Source organism: Rhamphochromis sp. 'chilingali', assembly GCF_963969265.1.
Source record: "Rhamphochromis sp. 'chilingali' genome assembly, chromosome: 10".
In the NCBI taxonomy this organism is placed as follows: Eukaryota; Metazoa; Chordata; class Actinopteri; order Cichliformes; family Cichlidae; genus Rhamphochromis; species Rhamphochromis sp. 'chilingali'.
Window position 1 is genome coordinate 31,082,492 of NC_137937.1, and position 19,757 is coordinate 31,102,248.

The following is a 19,757-nucleotide window of genomic DNA, read 5'->3' on the forward strand; positions in this document are numbered from 1 at the left end:
TGAATGCACCAGGTTTAAGTGCAGCCACTCAGCCTCTACTCAAGGTGGTCATAGAACCAGGTGCAGATGGTCACTAGTTAATCTGGTAGTAGTATGGCACTTGGCCACAGGTGGCAGTAGTGGACTAACCTCCATTTGAGACTGCCCCAGCTGCTATGTGATACGTCAGTAGATCAGCTACAAATTGAAGATCATATGCAAGTTTTGGAAATTAAACTATGAATATTCTTAACTTGGCTTTAAAACTAAAAATCTCTAAATCTCTAACCTCAAAACTAAAAAAAAAAACACATGGCAAACCACCCGACAAATAAATACATAAACCCATTTCTTTGACCGTCACCAGTTAATTTACAATGCCAATTAATCTAGAACACCGGCCCTATTTCAACTTCAGCTGACAGTATCTCACTGTATATATATTTTTTAATGGAACAACACTGAAGATATGACACTTCGATACAATGCAAAGTAGTCAGTGTAGAGCTTGTTCAACAGTGTAAATTTGCTGTCACCTTTATATAACTCAACACACAGCCATTATTGCCTAAACCCATGGCAACAAAAGTGAGTACACCCCAAATTGTGCCCAATTAGCTATTTTCCTTTCCAGGTTTCATGTGACCTGTTAGTGTTACAATGTCTCAGGTGCAAATGGTGAACATGTGTGTTGAATTTGGTGTTATTGCTCTCACACTCTCTCATACTGGTCACTGGAAGTCTAACATGGCACAACATGGCAAAGACTTCTCTGAGGATCTGAAAAAAAAAAAAGAATTGTTACTCTACATAAAGATGGCCTAGACTATAAGAATATTTCCAACACCCTGAAACTGAGAAGCAGCACAGTGGTCAAGACCATAAGGCAGTTTAAGAGTACAGGTTCCACCCAGAACAAACCTCACCATGGTTAACCAAAGAAGTTGAGTGCACGTGCTCAGCATCATATCTAGAGGTTGCCTTTAGAAAATAGCTGTATGAGTGCTGTCAGCATTGCTGTAGAGGTTGAAGGCATGGAGGGTCAGCCTGTCAGTGTTCAGACCATATGCCACACACTGCATCAAATGGTCATTGTCCGAGAAGGAAGCCTCTTCTAAAGATAATGCACAACAAAGCCTGCAAACAGTTTGCTGAAGAAAAGCAGGCTAAGAGCATGGATTACCTGTGATCTAATGAAACCAAGACAAACTTATTTGGTTCAGATGGTGTCAGGGGTGTGTGGCAGAAACCAGGTGAGGAGTACAAAGACAGTGTGGCTTGCCTCCAGTCAAGCATGGTGGTGGGATGCCATTGTTTGGGGCTGCAAGAGTGCTGCTGGCACTGAGGAGCTACAGTTAATTGAGGTAACCATGAATGCTAATGTACTGTGACATACTGAAACAGAGAATGATTCCCCCCCAAAACAGTGCCCTGTTAAATAAACTGAGGTTAAAGGTACTTGACTGCCCAACCATGTCTACAATCTTAAACCCTATTGAACATCTGTGGGGCATCCTCAAATGGGAGGTGGAGGAGCACAAGGTCTCTAACATCTACCAGCTCCATGATGTCATAATGGAGGAGTGGAAGCGGACTCCAGTTTAGTTCCGGTTTAGACATCAATGGCTGTATGTTGAGTTATTTTGAGCAAATTTACACTGTTATACAAGCTGTACACTGACTACTTTACATTGTGTCAAAGTGTCATATCTTTAGTGTTGTACCCATGAAAACATATAATAAAATTTAAAAAATGAGAGGGGTGTACTCACTTTTGTGAGATACTGTATGAAGAGAAAATCTCCGTCCCGGTTTCCCTCCAAGGCACGAGCACCGATAAGCAGAGTTCTGTCCTTTCTTTATTAGATTCCTAATTATTCAAAGTAACACTCAAGTATGCCGTTCAGCTGGGTTAGTTACAGCGCCGGGAGCAGCTTGGGAGAACAAGGAAACACAGACTGCTTCAGGTTGCCTTCCCAAATCAACTCAAAGGTTTATTTAGTACATAACAGCTTATATAGAGGAAAAAAAGGTTCGTGTGTCAGCAAGTTCTCAGTTCAAACCAGTACAGACCAAATAAGGAAACGTCTTCCTGCCTTGTGAGCAAAGAAGTATCCTTTGTGTAGTTTATCAGTTCAGCTACAATTTATGATCATCCCAGCAAAATACACTCCTAGACATAGAATACAGAGTTCTTTCATTAGTGAATTCTGAAACAAACCACCTGGCCTTTAACGAGCCTTTTTCTAAGAGATAAAGAAGGGAGGATGGGAGTAAGGAAGTGGTCTCGTCTCTGTGGTATTTTCGACCTTGGGGTACCAGCCTGTGAGTCTTACACATCAATTCTTGGGTCAGAGAGAAAGAGAAAAACAACTAGTAAATGGGCCTTATTGAGTAACAGTTTTCACTACAAAGCAATATCCTGTAAATGCTACCATGGTATCAAAATATCACAACACTGTATATAGCCACATTACATTACATCGTGTTCAGGACACCAGGATGTAGTGGTTGCTTTTTCATATTAATTTTTTTATCTTTTCATATTCTGAACTATCGTCAAAAAAAATGGAAAATTGAGTTTTAGGACACCGCAGCACTTTAAGTAAAAACTTATTCCTGTACTTTTCAACATGTTCATACAAAGGAAATGTTTACGAAGTTTTGTCATCCAAATGTATCAGCTTGTATCAACCTCTTTCATAACATGATTTAGTGTTTTTTTTGTTTTTCCTCATAATTCATAATAACATAATTTATGTAAAATTTTAATTTGAACCTTTTATATCTATATAACTGTTGATGGCATGGATGTATGCCTAGATTACTAAAAGAGAAACTTGTGTTACTCAGCTAAAGGCATAGAATGAATTTTCTTTTCTTAAAAAAATATACTCAACAGCCAATCAGCATTTGGTTTTTAATGTCAGATTAAATTCAGGTACATTTATGCAAATTAACACACTTGTAATTAGTTAAAGTAATCAGTGGTGATACATAAAGAATAAGATGGTGGGAAACTAAACATACATGAAAGAAAATCTCATGTAAGTAACAAATACTGCACTGGTCCCACATCTCTGTTTCAGTTCAGTCTGTTATTTAGCCTTCCTTTTCTTTTTTTCTTTCCTGACACAACACCTGTTCAAACAGAAACTGCAGGTCTTGATGAAGATGAATATGAGAAGTAGAACTATAGTGAGGAAGAAGCCCAGGACATCCAGGCTGTGATACTGGTACCAGGTGAGCTCATGGGCCTGGACCCTCAAGTGCTTGGCCCCTTTATTTCTCAGTGTGAATTCAATCCAGAATACTGCCTCTTCCAGAGCACTCATGGGTCTGTCGTGGTGGATGCTGGACAGCTGCATAGCATTTTCTTTGTACCTGTGAATGTGTATATGAATTAAAAAACATAATCTGAATTGTTACATTTTTATTATTTTTTCCTCTTTATTTATAGAATTTTTACATGTAGCTTGACATATCAGGGCTAATAAAATAAGTACCAAATGATACAAAGATATACCTCATTACAGTTCAGGCAATTACAATTTTTGAGAACTAGTGAACAGCTGATAACCAGTCCTGATCCAAACGTCCAATCCAAAAAAAAAATAAAATAAAATAAAAAATAGGCAAGGCTTGAGTGTAACACTCAAAACAGGAGAGAGCAGTGCAAAATAAAAAGTCCTGTATAACTGAAGTGTTGTGCAGGTAAAAAACACATGAGTTAAATACGAGGTGGATGTGTTGCCACTGTTACACAGGTCAGGAATGTCGGGGTATATTTTAGATAGTCTAGATCAGTCTTTCTCAAACTGTGGTATGCGTACCACTAGTAGTACTTGGGTTCTCTCTGGTGGTACATGGGAAAGCTCCAATTTTTTTAAAGATTAAATAATGTGCCATTGTGGAGGCTCCCGACGTTTTCGGGTTGACTCCCGAGGCTCTTCTGTGAGCCGGAGTGAACCAGAAAACGTCTCTCCAACCGCGAGTCCTGTGTGAAGAGCAGCCTGCCAGTGGTCACGGCAACTACAGAGCGCTGGCAGGCTCGTTTCCCTGGGCCTTAAAACTGCAAAGATGGAACGGCACTGATGGTAAAAACACAGCCCTTTTCCGCAGTGCCACAATCCTAGCCACAATCGATGAGTTGGAGAATCCGTGGCGCGGGAGATGCCGTTGGTGAGTCGGGAACTATCACCTGGATGCCGAAGCTCTTGGTAGCCAGGAGAAGGCAACCTGCTTCTCCTGCGAGTGAATGGTAATCCTTTGCGGCCAGCAGTGGGGACTTGGCGAGGTCACCTCGCAACGGAAACTGTCTGAGAAAGAGGAATCCAACGTCATCCGTTCCTAGCAAGGGCAGCATGCCCTCCATGAGCTTGAGAGCTGTACCATCACCCAGGCCTGAGAGAGGGAGTTTATCAGCAAGCTCTGCATCGGAGAGGGAGTAGCACCACAGCAGCAGTGCCTTGAGAGGGGTGTATTTCCCTTGGGTGGGGGGGATCACCATCATCATCATGGAGGGTCATCACACAGCGGGTGGACAGCGGATCCAGCGAGGCCACCACACGATAGTAATTCATGTTGTCAGCTGAAACGTCATGGAGAGCAAACTGAACTTCGATAAGCATGAACCACAAAGGAGGGTCGTGAAGCTATAATTCCGGCAGCTTAACCGCAACAGCAAAAGATAAAATGTACAGCTCTGCTATCACTTCCAACATAAATGAAGACTGAAAAATAAACAGCAGTGGCGTTTGTAGGGTTACTGAAGTTGGGCTAGCTGGTATATAATTATGTGCTGCACGGTGGCTAGCTGCACAGCTATGTTAGCATAACATAAACTCAGTGAAGCTGGAGTATGATAGGTAACTTTTTACAACTCGATAAAAGTTGACGCGAGAGTTCCTGATGATTAGGAACAAATTTAATCGAATAATGGCTGGATGCTGTAAACAGACCAAACTTCAGTCAGGAGAAAAACTGAGATAATCCATCCACAATCCAAGGTTAGTCATTAATATTCTGCTGCATGGGCTGGGGTGTAGTTACATCGTAAGGTTTTAAAAACTGAGCTTTAAAATGATTAGCAGTAATAAAAACCGAGAGAGGCCGACAGTGATCACTGACTGTTTTTAGGGGCTTGTTCAAAATAAATAGAACAAAATAAAAAGCATTAAAACCGCTTTAATAAATGCAGAGTAGTTTGGACCCAGAAGCAGGATTCATCAGGTAATCACTTAAAGATTGGATATCCCACCTGCTGTGAATGTTTTGATGCAGTACAGTTGTTATATTATCACTCGTCACATCTTGTTTATGAAAGTTAAAATAAATAATATTCATATAAGACATAAAATTGTCTTGTGTAAACTGTATGTAGGTGTTAAATAGGCCTATACTACTGTACTTTAATGTCGGTCATAAGCATGCTACTTTAAGAGCCATATATTTTATGAGGTGGTACCCATTGCAAAAAGTTTAGATCTTGAGAAGTGCAATCTGTACACCGTCTTAAACTGAATAAGAGAGAGTCTTGCACATGAGGACGAGGTATGAATTCTGTCAATTACTTTGTCCCAGTAATCTTTCCCAAACTTAAGGCCCAGGTCCTGTTCCCAACTTTTTTTTTTTTTTTGGGGGGGGGGGGGGGGGGGGGGGGGTTCAGTAATTGCCCCATGTCTTAATTAAGGTATTTAATAATAATAATAATGGATTGCATTTATATAGCACTTTTCGGGGCCCTCAAAGCGCTGTACAATTCCACTATTCATTCACTCTCACACACTGGTGGAGGCAAGCTACAGTTGTAGCCACAGCTGCCCTGGGGCAGACTGACAGAGGCGAGGCTGCCATATCGCGCGATGGGCTCCTCTGGCCATCACCAGTAGGCGGTAGGTGAAGTGTCTTGCCCAAGGACACAACGCCGAGACTGTCATAGCCGGGGCTCGAACCGGCAACCTTCCGGTTACAAGACGAAATGCCAACTCTTTGAGCCACGATCGCCCTTTTTTGTGTTATAAGAGCCTTACTGTGAGACTTCAGCTCAAATAATTCTTCCTACCATTGCTTAGGGGGCTGACTTGGAAACTCTGGCAAGATAGAAGATGCACAGTGTCTTATTTGACAATAGCGGAAGAAATGATACAAGTTATAATAATACAAATTATACAAAGAAGACAGGTCACTAAAGCTTAGAATAGTGTTATGTTTAAAAAAAAAAAATCCTAAAAACATGTAATACCCATCCCTCGTGGACTCCCATATACACGAGTTCACGAGGGATGGTGGCAATAGGTGGTTGTTACAGATTGGGGCCAGAGCAGAGGCAGAGACTGAATTGAAGTGACACTTTTTTTGGATATATGGCGCCCTCCAGTGATTACTTACCTGATGATCTGAGGAAAACTATAGTGAGAGGGGCAGCCCCATTCCAATGGCAGGTTGGGTTTGTCAGGACAAATGTGTAAATGGCTGGTAGACCCAATTATTTACCATACTCTATTAGTTTTCCTTTTACATGTCTCAGACTGCTTATTTGTCATGGTTGACTGTGTGGCAGGCAGGCAGGAGTGGTGGACCCAATACGCAGGACTCTTGGAGACAGGACTTAAACTGAAAACGCAGCTTTATTGCTGGAAAAACTCCTCAAACTATGAGTCACAAAACTGAACAAAAACTTACAAACAGTGGTGCTGGAGAACTGGAACATGACAAACACACAGCATGGAGAAGGTAAGAGGATGAACAGACGTTAACGACACAACACCGAGTAGGGGAAGACACAGACACTAAATACAAGAGGTGAACGGAGCGAAGAGGAAACAGCTGGGAGACACGGCTGACGCTGATTACACTGACGAGACAGGGAGAGCACAAAGCTGAACGCACTGACATAGGACACAGAACTACAAAATAAAACAGGAAGCACACGACAGAGACACAGACGCAGACTCATAAGCAGGCATACCGAATATAACACATAGAACTCAAACAATAATAATCATCATCAACAAAACACCAGAGAAACAAAACGTTCATTCAAAATAGATCAGAACTCAGAATGCTGGGTCAATACTGACCCAGAACCGTGACATTATTGTGTTGTTTTTGTTGTTTGTTGTTGTTTTGTATCAAAAAATTCAAATAAAGAGATACATTTAAAAAAACAACAACTTTGTGGTACTTGAACTTTTATGCTCATTAGACCTTTATTACGGTGGCCCCGGTGTACAAACTCCAAAAACACTTACAAATTCCAAATATCATGCACAAACTCCAAAACACATGCAAAATCCAAAACACTTACAAAATCCAAAACACATGCAAAATCCAAAACACGTACAAAATCCGAAACACTTACAAAATCCAAAACACTTACAAAATCCAAAACACATGCAAAATCCAAAACACATGCCAAAACACATGCAAAATCCAAAACACATGCAAAATCCAAAACACTTACAAAATCCAAAACACATGCAAAATCCAAAACACTTACAAAATCCAAAACACATGCAAAATCCAAAACACTTACAAAATCCAAAACACATGCAAAATCCAAAACACGTACAAAATCCAAAACACATGCAAACTCCAAAACACGTACAAAATCCAAAACACGTACAAAATCCAAAACACTTACAAAATCCAAAACACATGCAAACTCCAAATCACAATGGAAGTGCTCCTGGACGCTAGGGGCAGTGTTGAGCTCGATTTGCAAAATAAACGGCAAGTTTGTTGGGCTGTATGGGACGGTATAGTCTCCGTCACACTGCCCAGGTTGCCTAGCAACCATGATACTAACCGCTGGAAACGTGTTATACAACTTTGTTTGACAGAAATGAAGGAGAACATATTTTGTTCGTTTGTTTGTTTCTGCAAGAGCTTTGTGTGATTTGATAAGTATCTGAGGCTGAGACCACAGGACAGTAAAACATGATTTTTGGGCTTCATTTCTGTACTGAACAGTCATTTAACATTAGTTAGTAAATAACAATTAGCTAATGTTGTTCATGAGACTAAAGTCATATCACTTTGGTAATGTAAATATAATATGGCCAATATTATAGTTATTATATTAATCATTATTAGCTATTACAGCAGTGAACATGAACTCTGTGTCAAATACTGAGCCTCAGTACAGATTCAAGTTGCAGTTATTTATGTCTTATCACCTTAAATCTTCACTCAAAGACAAGTATCTTTGACAGTGCATATATAGGTGTATCATATATGCTTCAGGAAAAACTGCATATATATGCATATATATGCTTCAGGAAAAACTGAACAGGATGGAGGTGGACCCCTGCCTGGTCGCTTGGATCTCCGACTACCTCACCGACAGACCACAGTACGTCAGGCTGAAGGACATCACGTCTGACACAGTGGTCAGCAGCACAGGAGCACCACAGGGAACTGTGCTGTCCCCTCTTCTCTTCACCCTGTACACCTCTGACTTCTGCTACAACTCTGAATTATGCCACATTCAGAAGTTTGCAGACGACACAGCCATCATGGGGTGTATCTGGGATGATCAGGAAGAGGAGTACAGAAGTCTGGTGAGAAACTTTGTCGCATGGAGTCACACAAACCACCTGCAACTCAACACCTCAAAGACTAAGGAACTGGTTGTGGACTTCGGGAGGTCTAGAGCAGGTCCACTGCCGGTTCAGATAGAGGGGGAGGAGGTGGAGGTGGTCAACAAGTACAAGTACCTCGGGCTGTGGGTGGACAATAAACTGGACTGGTCATGCAACACAGAGCACCTGTACAAAAAAGCCCAAAGCCGACTGTACTTCCTCAGGAGGCTGAGATCTTTTAACATCTGCAGGAAGCTCCTGAGGATGTTTTACCAGTCGGTGGTTGCTGGAGTACTTTTCTATGCTGTGGTGTGCTGGGGGAGCAGCACAGCAAAGAAGGACTCATCCAGGCTGGAAAAACTGATCAGGAGGGCTAGCTCTGTGGTTGGCATGAAGCTGGACACTCTGGTGACAGTGGCAGAGAAAAGGACATTAAAGAAACTGATGGACATTATGGACAATGCCAGGCATCCTCTGCACACGGCCATTAACAACCAGAAGAGTCTGTTCAGTGACAGGTTGCTTCTCCCCAAGACAAGAACCAACAGACTTAAAAACTCCTTTGTCCCACACGCCATCAAACTGTTTAACTCCTCTCTGGAGGGGAGAGGGAGGGGAAACAGGAGGACAAAGGAGGGGGGAACAACTAAGCTGTAGTGCCTCTTCACCTCACTGTGCAATACCTTTTGTGCAATACTTTTGTAAATAGTCAACAGTGCAATAGACCTCAATACTTGAAATGTGCAATTCATTCACTTGTATTTTTATTTTTTATTCCTATTTATTCTATTTATCCCCTTCGTATATTTTATTTATATTGTCTCTGTATTTATATATGTGTGTGTGTGTGTGTGTGTGTGTGTGTGTGTGTATATATATATATATATATATATATATATATATATATATATATATATATATATATATATATATATATAATATTCTGTAACTCTGTAACTTCTGTCGGTGCTGTGCTTTTTTGGAAATCGAATTTCCCAGAGGAACCCACCCGAGGGATTAATAAAGTTCTATCTAATCTAATCTAATCTAATCTAATCTAATCTAATCTAATCTAATCTAATCTATATAAGAGACAAATGTTGTTCCTTCAGTATGTTGGCATTACTAAATTTGGCTCATTGTTTACATATATTTATAAAAAGAAAATGTACAAGCTGTGAAAACTGTTTCTGATAGAATGAAGAGTAGACTGACATATTAAATATTCCTTTATGGACCATGACCATGTCATAACTGCTTTAAGTCATACAGAATAGATATCAGAGCCTTAAACAGGCTGACTTCTGCTAAATGGGTCAAACTGGGCAGAAAGTATACAAACACATAACATCCTTATAGAATATGATGTAACAATATAGATCAACTTACCTCAGAATATATAAAGCATATAAACAATTACAGCAATATGATGCAACAAACACAGCAGTACTACTAATCCAAAATACTCAAAGCTTCATAGAACTGGAACAAACATTTATTTTTAGGTCCATTCTGCTGCAGATACATACTTTAGGTTTCTGAATGTTAAACTTGTTGCTGCCTTTCATGGTGTGTAACTTGAAGGCCCTGAGTACTTTCTCCCACACTGAAAACACTGGAATGATAAAATTATTTGAACATAACCTAATAAGACTGATTTAGGACAGACAATTAGTTATGTTAAACTTTCCTAGCAGTCCTTCACAAACAGGGAACAGTCTGTCTATTATCTCCATCTGTCAGCTGCTGCTGGCTCTTCTTCCTCCTCTTCCTCACACACTGCTGAGTTTGTCCTGGTGGATCATCAGGGGTGCAAAGCCTCACAGATGATGTGCAGCAGTGGGTCCCTCAGTCTGTCCTCACTCTGGACACTTGCAGTTGTCACACATGGAAATCAAATGTGTGATAAGCTGCAGGATTCAAACACAAGTGTAACTTATAACTACATGTTCATACTTTTATTACACAACCAGAGAGAAAGAAAAAGAGAGAGAGTGCAGGATGGACAGACAGGTGACAGTCTCAGGTGTATACACTGCTACAAAACAGCACAAGAGAAGGAGGATTTAGTATTTGTGTTATTACAGTGGTAAACAAGAAGAGTTCCCAGATGGTGCAGTGGACACATGTGTGACTCCTGTGATTAAAGCATCTTTCTTTCAGCTTAACGAGTGAACCGTCAGCTCGTTCAAACACACGTTAAAGTGCGTTTGGCTCGACACCACCGAACAGAGGCAGCAATACAACATAGCTAACATTAACAGTGCAGTGAATCCTGCTTGTGCCGTGATATTCAGGACTACAAACCGAGCAGCATCACTGACTTTCAGCTTGTTGTGTTTGTGGATATATGACTGACTTTAATTATCCATAAAATCATCACATTCTCTGTAAGATTAAAGTCAACTATTGAACAGCGTATATTTTGAAGTAAAGGCTTTAAAACCAAGTTAGTACAAACATCGCTAATGTCACATAACTTTCCCGACATGTGGCCAACAGTAATGTTTTAATGTTCTCCATTATAAAAACATTCACGCATAAATAAGTGACATAATATTCAGTACTTACTTCTGAAAGTTTACTCTTCGGCCGCTCCGCTTCCGCCGTTTTTTTCGACAAAATTATCCACACCGACTGCCACGCTATGAAGTCTGGGATATGTTGGGCCATGAAGGCTACACCAAAATCCTTAAAATTCAGGGAAATGAAGGACGCATTTGAGGGCCGCATTTCGAGCAGCCTTTGAACTGGGACAGCCTTCGTCGTGTCGCTGTGACGTAATCGGCCTTAAAATGCGGCCTTTAAGGCTGCAGACCCTGAATTGGGATACAGCCCAAATCCGGTCATTGGTACTTCCTGGCTTGTGTAGTTACTAGGTAAAAGAAAGCTCAACACTGCCCCTAGCGTCCTGGAGCATTTCCGTTGTGTTTTGGAATTTGCATGTGTTTTGGATTTTGTAAGTGTTTTGGATTTTGTATGTTTTGGAGTTTGCATGTGTTTTGGAGTTTGCATGTGTTTTGGAGTTTGCATGTGTTTTGGATTTTGTTAGTGTTTTGGATTTTGTACGTGTTTTGGATTTTGTAAGTGTTTTGGATTTTGTACGTGTTTTGGATTTTGTACGTGTTTTGGATTTTGTAAGTGTTTTGGATTTTGTACGTGCTTTGTCTCTAGGGGCCACCGTACTTTATGATATGCTGTAAATCTGTCTTTTGAATTCTCCTATGAAGCAGAAAAACAATAGTTTGTACATAAAATATAGAAGTTGGCACTGTGACATCAACCACTGATTAGTGAAATCTTGTTTTGAAGTGTGAACCTGAGCATGGCCCTGAGAACCCAAGGGCATGTACATTCAGTGACTTGTGATTACTGTCTTTATCATCTTTCTATGTAAAGCTCTCAATTTCAGGCTCTGTGTGCGCTCACACAAAAAGAGGTGTTTTATGGGACATGTGACTCTGCTTCTGTATGAAATGATCCCTTTCATTGCCACCTAGTCCAGTCAGAGATGCTATCAGATGATGATAAAATTCTTAAAATTAATCTCTAAAGAACATAAAACTGCAAGAATAAACAGTTAAATGAGGCGAGAGATTAATGGTACAGAAAATCATTAATCTTGAAATTTATTGTAAAGAGCCCTCAACTCCAGTTAATAATTTAATCACTTTGTGCAGTCTCGGTGCTGCTGTTTATTTCTAAGGAGATGGCTGCACGTTAGAGCTTAAACTCCAAACGTTAAATGTCATGGTCTCAAAGCCTAATAAGAGACATGGAAATAACTTTAGTTTGTTGCAGATTTAAGTGAAACGAATTTGATTGTGTGAATGGGTATTCTTGGTGTGTGTTCTACTATTCCATCACTGTAAAAGAGGTTTAACAGCAAATTAAAACAAAGTACAAAAGGGTTGCTAAAACTTTTTAACACGACCAGCGTATAAGTACCCTGCACTTATGTGCAATTTGCAGGCAACAATTTAGGTTTTTGCAAGAAACAATAAAACAAGTACAATGGAAATATCCTGTGCTTTCTGGGGCATGGGTTGTGTTATGGTGTAACTAAAAAATGTTGCACAAAAAATTGCACTTAATTACAGGGTACTTGTAGTCTAACAATGTAATTATTTTATTATTTCCTGCAAAAACCTGACTTGGTACAAAACATTACATGTAATTAAAGGCTACTTGTGCCTTAGTTGTGGGCGCTACATTCATTGTAATTGTTTCATTGTTTCGCTGGTGACTCCATAATATGGTTTGCATTCCAGAAAGTACAGGGTACTTACAGTGTACTTCTTTCATTATATCCTGCAAAAACCTGACTTGACACAAAATGCACGTAAGTACAGCGTACTTGCACCATATTTGTAGTTTGTGTTATAAAGTGTTGCCAGAACATTTAAACCTTTTTTTGTCTTGCTAAATTAATACATGCACATTCCAGTGACAATAAAGGGCTCAGTGGTTTTAGTAAGGTACAGCATAACAACTTACATTTATGAAAAAAAAAAGCCTCGCAAAGGCTCTGTAAAGCACCCCAAAACATGCTGCAAATCAATTAAAAAAAATAAATAAACGAATGAGAAACCAAGACCAGATTGTGTTCAGTGTAGGTTGATCACTGTGACTTGAAATTGCAAATAATTCTGGTTTAAGGTATGTTATGCTTGGCCTTCATACTTTTCATACTCTTGAGCCCACACTCATCTTTGCTATAAAATCTATACTTTCAAATCCTAATCCAAAGTATACAGATAGTTCAAAGAACTCACGATTTGTAGTTGATGACTGTGTTGATTGCGTCTCTAAGACCTTCAGACGTCATGAAGTTCAAGTTGAGAATAACTGCAGCTCCTTTTTCTTTCATATGGACCATGTTGTCTGGCTGGTCAGCAAACATGGGGATGCCCACAATGGGAACGCCATGGTAGATGGCTTCATAAATCCCGTTTGTGCCTCCATGGGTGATGAAAGCTCTAGCTTTAGGGTGACCTAAGACATGTCAAATAACCATGAAACATCTGGAGTAAGTTTTTCACACTTGGACAGCAAAAAGGTTTCAATAAACCTGGACAAGTACTTAGCTTTAGTTTTAAGGTGACATAAGACATGCCAAATAACCATTAAACAAACCATTAAACATTTAATTACTTATTACACACTTGGACTACTTGGGAATGTCAATATATGTGAAGAAGTGATTTAAGTTGAAATTTAACTTGCATGTCCAGACATCTGTTAAAGTGGAACAGCTTTGAGAAAATGAACTAAACAAAGTAGTTTAGCGCAGCGTGCAACTTGTAATCATGATTTCATCTGTGAGAAAATCATATTTCATTCAGTTCTCCTTGTTTTTAATATAACAAATGCTCACAGCCTCCAATAAAACATTTAGTGTTGAATGTGGCAAAATAAGCTCCAGGCTTTTAAAAACTTTTGTAGAAAAAATTATGTTCAGTGTGCAGTGAAAATTTGCCATCATTGTGGAATCTGTTTTCACTAAGATAAGTTTTGATGGAATCAATGTTTCTATACTGCCCATCATCTATTGATCCGTTATTCATCTGTGATTGGTACCCACATTACTTACCCAGGAGGTCATTCTGAGGGATCCAGTCATATATTTTAGTGTTGCCACCCAAAGTTTCTGGCTTTTCTCCTCTATATCTCCACAGCACCTATAAACAGTAAGATATTTGCTAACATGATTGGGGGGGTTTTGTATGCTAGTTTTATATTGTAATGCAATTTTTCAAGACTTGAAGGGTAGGGGACATCTCAAGACTTGTCATTAGAAATCATCAGACAAACAACAGACAAACAGACAAAATCTGACTTTTCGCAGGAAAAACTGAGTGATGTAAAATTTGAGATGGTAGAAATGGTAGTTTTGGTAGTCCTAGTAGTCTAAGGTGACCATATTTTGATTTCCAAAAAAGAGGACACTTGTCCTTAAAGAAAACTTAACTTTTGTGGGATCTGAGCGAGGCCTGAAGCTATCATGTTTGCCTTCTCCTTGGTGACGTTGTTGATCATGGATCCTAAAGTGAAGATCACAATGCCATCATCTCCAGAACTCTGCACAAATTCCTCCAGATCCTGTAACAAGTCGAATATTATCCCACCACCAGCCAACCAGCTGTTTTCTCATTTTTGTTCAATATTTTGATGGCTTCACTGCTCCTGGCAGGAATATTCTGTGATGTAATGATTAATCAGATGGTAATAGTTGAGTGTCCTTACCTCTGGTAAAGGTTTAGCAGGTCTGCAGTGGATCCCACCAACATATTTGAAGTTGGGGAGGAAAGGACGAGGGAATTCAAAATCCCAGTAGGTTCGAATTAACCAGATGTCTGCTTTACTCATCAACTCACAGGCACTGGTGGGAGTTCCTGTTGCAATGCATAAGTAAAGGACATATCACCAATAGTTCATACAAGGCATATTTTCTTAATCAGATCTGATGGGATATTTAAAAAACTGCGTTTAAATCTTTAGCAAGTTTTAAATAGTTTTATAAATCAGAGCTTTACGCCTATTTGCTCACCTTTGACATCAGAGTAATATCTGTCTAATACGTTCCAAAAAGTGTGATCAATCATGATGTCTTGGAGAGTGTAGAAGAGATAGTTCCACACTCTCTCTGAGAAGTCCATCTTATCTGTGAGTTTGCTCATAGCACCGGGAACAAAGGATGGTGGAGCAGGCATCTGACCACAATGCCTCTCCCAGTTATTAGCTAAGGAGAAGCGCAAAGAGAAGACGAGTGGGATCCCCAAAATATCTGCTACCAAGTCACTGCCAGGGTAGAGGGGGTCAGCCAAGAGAAGGTCGTACTTTCCTTCTTTCAATTTCTTCATGGCGGCTTCTGATTTCACCACACCGTCCAAATACTGGATAGAAAACTGCAGGTCAGTTTTCATTATGTCAATGAATCTGATGTAGAGCTCCAAGTAGTTCATATAATCAATCTCGTATATGGAGAATCGGAGGAACTCTTCTAGAAACTCTTCCATAGCCTCCAATGAGAAAGAGACGTTGAAGGGCTCATAGTGAAAGCGGGAAGGTTCATTGGTGTTCATGTACATTGACGAGCTCGGGGTCAGTACAGTCACCTGGTGTCCCCTGTCAACCAGCATCTCCAGAACAGGCTTCATGTTTATCCAGTGGCTGCCTTCGGTGTACCACACCAAAATGTTCCCTCCGTTTGCACTCCATGTCGCACAAAGTACCATCAGGACGCAGGCAGTGAGACGCAGATCCATGGTGTCTGAATGTCAGCAGGAAAACCAGCTGTGGTCTGATCCTTTGTAGAAGTATCACAGGAAAGATAATTATTAACTCAAAGTTAAACTCTGACTCACTTCTTCTGTACAGTATTGCTCATTTCACAATGGGTTAAAAGTTAATGGGAATAAAGTTGACAGTACTGAAAAAAGCAGGACTGATCCGGTATGAGAAATCCACTAAGAAATTAGTAAAAATGTCAGAGCTCGACGTTGTTGTTAGTCGGGTAGAGACGGAGTGAAGTAATGTAAAACAATGGTCATTTCAACTGTATAGGCTTGGACACTGTTGCATAATCTGAGGAAGTTGTGGGTGCCTGTGCAACTGTTTCCATGCATGCCACTGAAACACAAAGGAGTCAGGATTGTTAGAATTCAAACAAGCTGTAACCCCATTGATGATTTGACTCTGCCAGTGTTGAGGTTCAAGGTTAAGCCAATATTTAAAAGGTGATGGAGAGTTATCATTCAAGACATATCTGGTAAAATAAAGGAATTAATAAAAAGTTTTTTATACAGTCTGTGTGATGATCTCTCCAGATTTTTTGAGGAGAATGTGAAGAATGAAGTTGAAGTGCCCTGAGGCAACTGCTGTTGTGATTTGGCACTATTTAAATAAAACTGAATTCAACTGAACTCACTTTAATAAGAGAGGTCCAAAAGATCCTGTTGAGTTTCATGAGTCCTGACTCCATTCTAACTGGATACAGCCTTAAAACATACTTGTGTTTAATCAAATTTACCTTTCAGCTTCTTTTTTATATTTATTAATACACAGCCATTTTCACATCTGTCAGTTACAATCCTCACTAAACTTTGATACACAAGAAAAAGATACGAAACCACCTGGATATTTGAAACCACAAGCATGCACGTTTGTCACATCTGAAGACGGCACTCTGAGTGCTTGTCAATGAAATTCCCCCCCTGACCTCACCTTTTATATAAGGTGATAAGATACAAGATACAACATGCCAAACACAATTACCTGACTGAGAGAAACAGATATTGAAACGGCATCATGCTCATGTGGTCTTGTCCCGCAGAGTCGGAATTAATTGATTATGAGTCGTTTCTGGGCAGAAGTGTAAAAATATACAGTAATGTTTGAGACAAAAGTGATTTGGCAAGAACATGCATACAAAAGTAATCTCACTTTATATCTCTCAGTCTTAACAAATTTCAATTCAACAATCTTAACTCTACTATTTGTAATGTGCCTAACCAAAGTTTGCCTACAACTTTGACCACCACATGGCAACTGGAAAAAGTCTTGATGTAGCTACTCGCACTTTTCTTGGAGTAGTAACAAATATTAAAGGATTTGCAACTAAGATAATCAAATAGCTTAATCATATTTTTTATATGAAAGATCTCTCAAAAACATTTTGAAACATGTTTGGACTGTTATTAACACTTACATATTCATAGATATCAGCCTCTTCTATCAGTCTACAAGAATGTTATTAATCATTGATTTATTTTACTCTTGAAGAGCTATCGTGTTTGGGTTTTTTGTTTTTTGATAGGAAATGAGCATGGTGTCTTTCTGGGAGACTCTAGTGGTGATGAGGGTCTCCTTCAAGGTTTTCATTCATTGCATGCTGTCCCATTGACTACAACACTGGTACTTCCTCTGCCTCTCCATTGTATTTCCTACATCTTCCAGGGCAGAGTTAATGCTGTATCTACTCACAAGTTGTGAAAGTACTGCTGGCTCTATTTCACATTAAATTGACACATCTATTGCATAAATGTTTTGGACAGTAAAATGTATGGAACGCCAGGACTGCCATAATGAATTAATTAAATACACCATTAAATAATTAATTAAATGTGGCAATAATTAATTAAAATTGGAATTAATTAATTAAATAAATAGTTATGACACATGTAATTAATTAATTATTGACACATTTAATTAATTATTTATGTATTTCACATTTTAATTAATTATTGACACATGTAATTAATTAATTATTGACACATTTAATTAATTATTTATGTATTTCACATTTTAATTAATTATTGACACATTTCATTAATTATTGACACATTTAATTAATTATTTAATGATATATTTATTTATTTCATTTTGGCAGTCCTGACGCCTGGCTCTCGTCATGAAATAATTTTATCTGTCAGCCTCACCCATCAAACTCAGGGGGCGGGGTTAACGCTGCCCATGCAGCTTCTCTAACATTTGATTGGTTGCCGTGCAAAGTAAGTCAAAACAGGTCGATCCTAGAAAATCGATTGCTTGTGTAGACTTGGGGCAGCCAGTTATCCCAGAATGCAGATCAAATCACAAGCAGCAATGGTGGTGGTGTAGTTTTAAAATACCCCGTTTTTCTGTCACCAGCTACACTTTTAACAGTGTTTTAGCCGCGAATGTCGCGACGTATGTCTGGTCAGGTTGTCAACATAGAACATGTTTGCAAAAGTGCTCAGATGTTTTCAGAGATTTCACTAGCTCTGCTAACAGTTAGCATGCAGAGTGCACCGAGGGGGTTACGTTAACCGGTTTGTTTACATATTCCACTCTCCGTGTTCCACATGTTGCATTCGCAGATTCTCATTTTCACCGAACGATCGTCTCTTTCCGCCTGGTCTTGTGTCTCTGTGCTTCTGTAACATAAAGAACGAGCTGACATTTTTCTCACGAAACCAGCGATCAGCTCAACAGACCCTCAGTTTACCTGCATGCATCCTCCTCCTCATCTGTCAGCTGTTTAACACCTGCTGCTAATTCAAGAAACACGCCTAGTTACCTGGTGATAGTCACAGTTTAACTGGGCAGCCGGTGCTCGATATAACGCAATGTCAGCGCATTTTTCTGCACAAGATAAGTAAATATAGTGTTTTCCCCGAGCGCAGAGCTGCTGGAGCTCGTTTCCTTACAGAGCACTTTATAGGCGAACAGCTTTATCAGCGGCTGATGTCCAATCACCGGCACACAGCTTTCAAACCTCAGCTGAGTTTTAGCTCTCAGTGGTTAAACGCTGGACTTCATTCACTCAGGTTCTGTCTGTCGGGTCACGTTTACTTCGCTGTTTTATTTACAACTGAGCAAATCGGTTTGGCTGAGGTTAAAGTTACGTTTCATAACTGCATAGTTTCACAGACGTTTAATGGTTCACTGGCACATGTGTTAGACTGAACTATCATCTAAATATCATCTGTTTTTTAATAGTTATTCAACTGTATTCTAAGCACCAGCTGTCTGTTAGAATGTGATTTTTTTTTCTCTCTCTGTTGGCAGAGGTATAAAAATGCGCAGGAAAATTGACATGCATGGCGAACTTCACCGACGATATTTAGGGAGGAATAAACACACATCAAACATAAATGAACCATTTGTCTGTCTCCATAATTGAGAGAATTTTCTCTTCTTATGTCAACACTCTCTCTCTTTTTTTTTTTCTTTTTTTTTGCTTTTTCGGTCATGTTATGTTTACCTGTCAAAGGCTTGTTACAAACTATGAAACACATTGTGCAGACTTCTGGATGTTAGAAGAAAACTAATACTGCTCATGAATGAGACTAAAGGCAGGAAGGTGTCCTTTAAAACTAAACATGTTAATAGGACCTCCCTGTTTATATCATAGTTTATGATATAGCACGTGTATTTCAGTAATAGCCTGCTGAGGCCACTATACGTGCTGGCCTCATATCAAATGTGAAGGCAGACTGAGTCTATGTTTGACGTTTTTTATATCTAATCTTCCTTTTCAAACATTTAAACAGCAGCGAGTCTGCAGCTGAGGGAATACAAATTCAAATTGTCGGAACAGGTTTGCTCGTTTCTTGGATTCATTTGGTGATTTATTAAATGTATAACTGTTATTCTAATCTGCTGCTGAGTCTCTTACACTTTTCTTTATGCTGTATATTTTCACGTCTC

At 39.5% G+C, this 19,757-nt stretch overlaps 1 pseudogene across 1 annotated transcript in view; it reads right to left on the reverse strand.

Moving 5' to 3' along the window:
• Nucleotides 1–3,077: 3,077 nt before the first annotated feature.
• Nucleotides 3,078–19,757, reverse strand: part of LOC308404366 — a 32,350-nt pseudogene continuing 15,670 nt past the window's right edge. The window contains exons 7-13 of the transcript in view: nt 16,171–16,196; nt 15,115–15,873; nt 14,811–14,959; nt 14,535–14,666; nt 14,158–14,245; nt 13,340–13,559; nt 3,078–3,363 (exon numbers count right to left, since the gene is read on the reverse strand). The product of the transcript in view is annotated as an uncharacterized misc_RNA (transcript). The remainder of the gene's footprint in view (nt 3,364–13,339; nt 13,560–14,157; nt 14,246–14,534; nt 14,667–14,810; nt 14,960–15,114; nt 15,874–16,170; nt 16,197–19,757) is intronic.